Source organism: Etheostoma spectabile, chromosome 1 (assembly GCF_008692095.1).
Source record: "Etheostoma spectabile isolate EspeVRDwgs_2016 chromosome 1, UIUC_Espe_1.0, whole genome shotgun sequence".
Lineage (NCBI taxonomy): Eukaryota > Metazoa > Chordata > Actinopteri > Perciformes > Percidae > Etheostoma > Etheostoma spectabile.
Window position 1 is genome coordinate 30,721,015 of NC_045733.1, and position 8,174 is coordinate 30,729,188.

The 8,174-nt window shown below is 39.8% G+C and overlaps 1 protein-coding gene and 2 long non-coding RNA genes across 3 annotated transcripts in view; 2 read left to right on the forward strand and 1 right to left on the reverse strand.

The window, feature by feature from the left end:
• The window catches only part of LOC116687322 (uncharacterized), a 19,874-nt gene extending 17,460 nt beyond the window's left edge, over positions 1–2,414 (reverse strand). The window contains exon 1 of the long non-coding RNA XR_004331514.1: positions 2,404–2,414. This is a non-coding gene — a long non-coding RNA (uncharacterized LOC116687322). The remainder of the gene's footprint in view (positions 1–2,403) is intronic.
• Positions 1–4,722, forward strand: part of LOC116687298 (uncharacterized) — a 22,191-nt gene extending 17,469 nt beyond the window's left edge. The window contains exon 3 of the long non-coding RNA XR_004331506.1: positions 4,712–4,722. This is a non-coding gene — a long non-coding RNA (uncharacterized LOC116687298). The remainder of the gene's footprint in view (positions 1–4,711) is intronic.
• iqgap1 (IQ motif containing GTPase activating protein 1) overlaps positions 1–8,174 on the forward strand; it is a 67,497-nt gene that overhangs the window by 20,223 nt on the left and 39,100 nt on the right. The gene's annotated exons all lie outside the window — the stretch shown is intronic.

The following is an 8,174-nucleotide window of genomic DNA, read 5'->3' on the forward strand; positions in this document are numbered from 1 at the left end:
GTTGGTTGTAATTGTTTATTATCCACAAGCTTTGCAGCATCGCTTACTGCACCTTTTTGAAGAGGTCCCAACCACCAAGTTGGGAATTACTGATTTTCACAATTGAATGACTTTCTTTTAGTCATCCAATCCACAATCAGCTAATTGTTCCAGCTGTAACATACTGTACATCCATCCATACTGTCCTAAGAAATGTTATTCTATCAGAAGAGTTAGTTTTGATTTACAGATGCACTTTAAGAAGCTGTCAATGAACCAGATTTGTAGTTTGTTTTTTCTTCACAAGTTTTTCCCAAACGTACATGAAGAGGTCAGCGTCACGGCCTGTGGAATCTGTTACGGTGTGCAGCCGGGCCTTGTTGATTATTTCCCCCACTTTAACACACTAAGCGCTGATCTCACACGGTGACTCTGCGTGCATGCTGTCGGTCCAGCTGCTGTCGGGTTGGTTGAGTGTGAGAGGACGAGGTCAGTTGGTGCACGGATTCCAGCGTTGCAGCAAAGCATGTAATGGACATCTTGGCTCTCACTCATCTTATTTTTTTTTTGTGTCATTTTTCTTTTTTTTTTCTTCCATCCCTTCCTTTGTACTTTGCCCTTGTGAAACCGCTCCGTGTTCATGAATTGCTGGTTTACACCTTAGACTATGGTTTGTACTAGGGCTGCAGCATATGAGGAAATTATGCTATTTATACAATAACTTTGTTGAATATCACAATAACGATATTACTAAATATAAATAAACGGATATTAAAGTGTACTCAGACCTGCATTTCTGCTGCTTTCAGTATTCAGCTAAAATACTAGAAATTGTTTGTTGAATTTCAAAGAAATTAAAACATTTCCAAGATTCTGTAATTTAACAAATTCAACATTGAACATAAAAGGCACCGCTAAAAATGAGTGAATTACATTTTAAAGTGCAATTTTCTACTGATATTTTCTTTCAACTAACACAAAAATCCCTAAATCTTTTTCCATTATGCTGCAGCCTTTCGCGGTGTGTTTATTGCAGAAGTTGATGTCACGAAAAAACAAAACAAACCCACACGTAGTTGGAATTTCCCCGTGGATTATAAGAGAGAATGTGCACAGACTTTAATTAGACTCCAGTTTATTATCACAATGGAGGAGGTGGGGGGTTAGCAAGAAAGAAAGCAGGACAGGGAGGGGATGTGTGATAATGGTATGTGTACCTTGACGTTGTGATAAGGCTCACCACGCATTATTTGCCTTTCCAGCTATTCCGTAAATCCACAGCACTGCCTTCTGTTTATAATGTCATGCAGGGACGGAACAGAACACTGTTCCCTAAACTTAGCATATTGTTCGGCCTTGTAATGCCTGTTTTATGTGTTAGGTGTGTTATTGAGAATGTTTGCATGTACACATGGGGCTTCCTGGGCTTAGCTAAAGGCTTCATTGGTGGGTGGGGCTCATCTGTTGGTTAATTCTTGGTTGAAGGTTGAGGTCACGACACCTTACAGTTCACCATGTAACACTGATTTCTGAGCGAAAGGCGGCAGTGTAATATATCCACATGTGGATGAGACTTGTAACCCTGGTTAACACTGAGCTAACAAGCTGATTATTTTCATCACCGTTTTAAAAAGTAGATTTCTTCTTTCTTCCTTCTCTCAGAGAAGTGGAAAAATAGTTATCACAACTTCCCAAAGCTCCAAGGTTATGTCTTTTAAATGTCTTTTTTTTTTTTTTGTCTGTCACAATATATTTGATTGACCATCGTACAGAGAAAAGCAACAACTCGTCACATCATCTTTCAGCATATCAATTATTGTTTTGCTGACCTAGAACGATCTACTTCCAGTTACTCTATCTTTTGCTGCAGCAAGGCTTTTTATTGTGAAACGGTAACGAGAAGTCTTGTTTCCTAAACGACAGTTATATCAACATCTACCACAGCAACACTTTGTCTCAGTCATGTGTTACTCCCTCAGTCATGAGAAGTTAGCTTTGTTTTCTTTGTGTCCTCATTTACCCAATAAGCTAACTTTATGTTGTTTTCTTGTTATAGTCCAGCAGGATGAGTCATAGCTTGCAACAATCTTGTTTGTAGTGCCACAAAATAATAACAGGAAAACATAAGAAGAGTCCCAATGTCTATTTTCACCCTGCAAGTTAAAATTACAACTGTGTTTGTGACACACCGTTGTAACATGTGTGAGGTCCGGGTATGTTAAGGCCAATTGTGCACTTCATGTGATTTAAGATCATCTGACTGAGACGCTGACTTAACAAAACATGACATGAAATCTGGCTCAATTTGGTTTTGGGCGTCTTGGGTCACATGTAACTTTTGTTAGTATTTCCATAATCATACTATTTTTGTTTATTTTTTAATACTGAGGGAGAATGCGTCCAAGTCATACTACATATATACACTGTGTGTGTGTGTGTGTGTGTGTGTGTGTGTGTGTGTGTGTGTGTGTGTGTGGGTGTGTGTGTGTGTGTGTGTGTGTGGGTGTGGTTGGTGTGTGTGTGTGTGTGTGTGTGTGTGTGTGTGTGTGTGTGTGTGTGTGTGTGTGTGTGTGTGTGTGTGTGTGTGTGTGTGGTGTGTGTGTGGTGTGTGTGTGTGTGTGTGTGTGGTGTGTGGTGTGTGTGGTGGTTGGTGTGGGTGTGTTTTGTGGTGTGTGTGTATATTGTGTGTGTGTGTGTGTGTGTATATAGTGTGTGTGTATATGTTATATTATATGTGTGGGTATATATGTATATATATGTGTGATATATATATATGTGTGTATTATATATGTATATATGTGTATATATATGTATATATATGATATTATATTGTATATATTAATATGTATATATATATATGTATATATATTGTATATATTAGATATATGTATATATATATGTATATATATATATTGTATTATATATATATATATGTATATGTATATGTAATATAATATATAATGTATATATATATATATATATTTATGTGTGTGTATATATGTTATATATATGTTTATAGTATATAATATATGTATATATATGTGTGTGTGTATATATGTATATATGTTTATATATATGTGTGTATATATATTATGTGTGTGTGTGTGTGTGTATATATATATATACACACACACACACAGTGTATGTAGGGCTCTATGTTGGACTTGCTCCATGTTGACATTTAGTCATGTAAATGCTGTTTAAAACTTTCCAGCGTTTTCTAAATGATGAGTCAATGAAACCCATTAGGCTGCTCCCTGAGACTGACGGAAGAACAAATGGCTCTTAGCGTTACAATAACCAGGCTTGTGGTCTGTTAGTATAATCAGTTATTAAAACATTAACTACAGCGGAAGCACTGCGCCTGTAGCTCATACGGAAACCTGGGGGAAAAAAGAAGAATGTAACTGAAGTCCAAAGTGTCTTCGCCTACATAGACCAGGGTCCTCAGTGATTTTTAATCCAAGGACCCCTCAACTGAAAGAGAGCAGAGACCTATATATGTTGCATAAAATTAAGTTGCATTTTAAGCTGGGCCTACAATAACGTGTTGGACTCCCTTACACCTTTTATACCTTTTTAGTGCATAGAATACAAAGTTATTAAAATAGTAATTGTTGGAATTTCTTATAAATCATGTTTTAATGTTAAACATACATGTGGCACAGTACATTTTTAGGATTACCAGGAATTTAAGTGAAAAGTAATTTTAGCATCGTAAAATACACTTCATTCAGAGCCAACAGAAACAAAATAAAAATTTGAAAAGCCGTTGTGGGTCATCTTTCCACTTTTCCAACCATCACAACTCTAGTTCTGATTGAAATAAACACACAGTTTACAGATTTCACATGTGACAATATGTTTGCTCACGCGCTAAAATGATTGCTTTTTTAAACGGAGTCTGGTGGGTTTAGTGCTAGTGACTTGAGAGCTGTTTCTGGTTAAACAGAAAGGTCGCAGAGGTTTTAAAGGTAGACCTCCTTAGAAATCCTTTTGTTGTCAGACACTTCAAATATTAATCTGAGCCTTTTAGCGCCAAAACAAGCACTTTTTTTTTTACGTGAAGGTAAATCTAAGCTGGATAGATAGAATAGATAGAATGCCTTTATTGTCATTATACACAAGTACACGGTACTTGTGCAACGAGATTAAAGCAATCCCTTTGCAGTGTTGACACAAAAAAAAAAAAAAATGTTGTCCTATTAACTTATATTGTAGCTTGTTTCTCTGCTGCCGACTGCAGCGATCTCGCTTAATACTGGACCAATGTCTAAGATTGATTGTTAATCTAAACAGTCAATTAGACACAAAAACAGAGGAAAATAGGGTACAAATTGAAAAAAAACGGTAGTTACCCTTCAAAGCGCCAAATTAAGCTAATTTTCAGGTTCATAATTGTATTTTGAGGTTGTACCAGAATAGGTTTCCTTGGTTTCCTTTTCAAAAAACACCTTATTTTTGTTGTACTGCACATTGCTGCAGATCCTGTTTTCACCCTGTGTGTTTGGGTCTCTGTCTTAGCTCCAGAGTGAGACATCTCACTTCTATCCTATCTTAGTTGGGAGCTGCACATGCTCAGTAGCGAGGTAAGATCCCATCAGCTAGATAACTCTTTCTCCAGCTTTGGTCAGTCCAAGGCAGGATTAGCTGGGAGACTTCTTCTAGACAAGGGCCACTTGTGGACTACCAGGGACAGGAAGTAGTTCTTTTGGAGATTATGGTCAACTAGTGTGTGTGTTGTAGCTGTGTTTTGCCATTGAGAATGAGCTAGCATGCTAGCGCTGCCATGTGCTACGGTTAGCCACATCGTCTCGGCTAGTGACGTAGAAAGCCGTGCAGGTTTTGAACAGCTCACCTGGAGACTGAAGGCAGAGGACATTCAGAAACCATATCTCACTCAAAACAGCATGGATAGTTTTTTTCCAAGTTTGTATGCATGTGGAAGCACCAGAGACACCCCAAATCCCAGAAAAAGTTATTTTTGAATGTATTTTTTTTTCATAATATGGGCACTTTAAGACATTTCTGTTTTTGAAAAAAATTCTCAATAATTTGGTGGCTCTAATGCAGTAACTTTGAGAATCCCCTAGGGGTCCCGGACCCCCTGTTGAAGATTTCTCCCATTGACTAAACTTTAATAACGGACCCCCTACAGCCAGTCATCCCAGTAAAGCCGTGGTGCAGGAGGAGGGTCTAGGATTGTCAGTGTGCGGGAGAACAGAGGATGCAGTGTGTTCCTGGAGAGACAGCGGTCAGTAGCAGAGCTCTTCCTATGAGACTGACCTCTGAACGCGGCGCTGACTTCAGCTTCCTGCCAGCTCACAGGAGGGATGAGATAAAGATTTGTGGTGTTTCCGCGTCTTCCTGTATACTCTCGTGCTGCTGTGTGATATCTGTTATTAAAACAAATTGTTACTGATCCAGAGACGGAAGGTAACGGAGTCTAAACATCTGGCCTGTTAGTTTAGTGTGTAGTGCTTTTTTCTCTCGCTTTGTGGAAGACTTGTTACGTTTTTCAATAAAAACAATATGCAATTTTCAATCACTTTTTGACCCTTGTTATAACCGTATCTGGCACTAAAGCAGATGATTATAAATGAATAAATAAATATTCAAAGGATCAACTAAAATCATTAGATCTGAGGAGAAAAGTAATTAATAAGTTCTAATACTTGACTTAACATTCATTTTGCTTAAGTGGTGCCCAAGAAGGCTTATATGCCGGTTGAAAAAAATAAAATAAAATTCCCTTATTTTTCCTTTACATGGTGGGGTAAATGCTCCTTCGTTGCAATAAGGAACATTTACACATTTTTCAAACACTGTTAACCCCATTAACACCTTAGTCACACCACATACATGGAAATGGATCTTAAACTCACTATTTTTTTGTTCATTCAGTTACACCACGCATAAATAAACTGTGATGGCTGAACGGTTACCTCTTTGGGATTCATTAATTCTAACAATAAAGTTAGAATTCCTTATGGGGTAGACTACGCATCATAAGTAATGACACTTTTGGTGCATCCACATGATAGAAGCCTCCGTGATGGCGCGCTCGATGGTGTTTTAGGCCCCCAACGTCTCCTTCCAGGCAGCGCAGCAACCGTTGGCTTCAAGGCACTTAACCCTAACCCAATCCTAACCCTAACCGTTGCCTAATCCTAGTGCTTAAAACACTGATACACTGATCGCGCTTCTCACCACCCCCCCTCCCACCCCTCCTCCACACAGTTACGCACTACGTAGCCAAGGAGGACACAGAAGATGGTCTTTATTAGCGTTGTATCAACTCATTTGGCAATGGCTTGAATGTAACAAATGTTTATTATAACTTAAAGCTTTAACTGCTGGTGATAATGGCTTTGCCCAGAGGTTTTCTGCGTTTGTCTAATCATATTTCCAAATTAGAAATGTGTAGGGTTCTGCTAACAAATGAAACAAAAATACAAAGAGTGTATAGTTTTTTCTTAAATGGCTTGCCAGCAGATTTCATTTGGATGTTTGCCTGTAGTTCTTTTGTCAAGTGGGTGATATCTAATCATCAGAAATGTTCTTAAACCTGGAATCCCAACAAGGAGGGTCATGTGAATGTTTTTAGGATCTGTATGTAATGAACGTAGCCTTTACATAGCTTGTCCCAGAGGATGCCCTGTCACCTTCATATCTCTCACATCAACATTCAGAGTAATACCAGACAATCCTTTAGTGTTTGTGGTTATTTTTATGATTGCAGACATGCCTTTTGATAATAATAATAATCAACAGGAATCCAGTTGTCTGTATTCATGAATCCCTTTCATAGCTGCTGTTCTTACTTGTGGAGTGGAGGGTGTGTCTGTGTTTGCGCTAGCCTGGAAAGGGTGTGTGTAGCCTTGATAAAAGAGCCATTAGTTAGCAGTCTTTATGGAGCCTTTCACTGCTCCAGCATGGAGTGAAAGGAGGGGGTTGTTCCCGGCTGGCAGGCCCAGGCCTCGCGCCATGGGTCGACCACCTCGGCCTCAATAGCAGGCCTGTGTGGGGGACCCCGTGTCAGGACTTTCTGGGAGGGAAGTTGTTTCAGCTGCTTGTTAGCTGGCCTGTGTTCTGCAGTGTGTGGGTATGAGTGAGTGCATTTTATGTGTTTGTTTGAGGACTCTCTCGCTCTCTGTCTGTCTGTCTGTCTGTCTGTCTGTCTGTCTGTCTGTCTGTCTGTCTGTCTGTCTGTCTGTCTGTCTGTCTGTGTGTGTGTGTGTGTGTGTGTGTGTGTGTGTGTGTGTGTGTGTGTGTGTGTGTGTGTGTGTGTGTGTGTGTGTGTGTGTGTGTGTGTGTGTGTGTGTGTGTGTGTGTTCTTTTAATCTCATTCAGGATTAAGTTCACTTCGAATTAACCTGCATGACAAAGACGTTAGTTACAGACGAGTGGGTGTGTTTTCTCAGCAGATGAAAAGAAGAGGTTGCATTTTGAAAAGGCCGCGTTTGACCTCACGCTGTGAAATTCGTCACAGCCAAAGATAAACTCAAGGTTTTTATGATAAGAACTGATAATTGAAATTCTTAAGAAAGCAGGGCAGGCCCCGTCGTGGTGGTGGGCCATTGCTCGGGAGGAAACAATGTGATCTGTAATAATAGAAGATATATTACTTTGAGATGGGGAATGCAACTGCAGTACTATACATTTAACAGTTGGTTTAAATGGAGAACATCAGGTCCACATACATTAAAATTCATTTCAATAAAATAAAGTAGAGCTGCAAAGATTATTCAATTATTTTGATAAGATTGGGCTGGCGTCTCTGTAGTTTCTGGGCAGCGGTGACATGAGGGGGTGGAATCTAGTCCACCAGGCCCGTCCCAGTATGAGAACTCAGCAGGTCCCGTATGTGGCTCAGAGCTGACGCCGGCACACAGCAGGAATGTGACTCCACAATACGACCAAAAAGAAATGAAATGTCACACGTGTGGAATGCTGGGAACTTTGTGTTCAGGAGGAGAGGTTACCGCAGGCCAGGTTAGGTGTGTGTTGTCATGGCGCTGCAGAGCCCTCAGCCAGACTGGTAGTTCAGAATCGGCGTAGAGAAATTCATGAGATGCCGCTGTGTTTTCTGGAGACAGAATGTGTAGCAGTTCTAATGTATGTTCGCAATCCAAAACTTCCAAACTTGTAGGAGACCTTGCAAGTTTGTAAGAGTCTGCCTCAGTACACCCCCC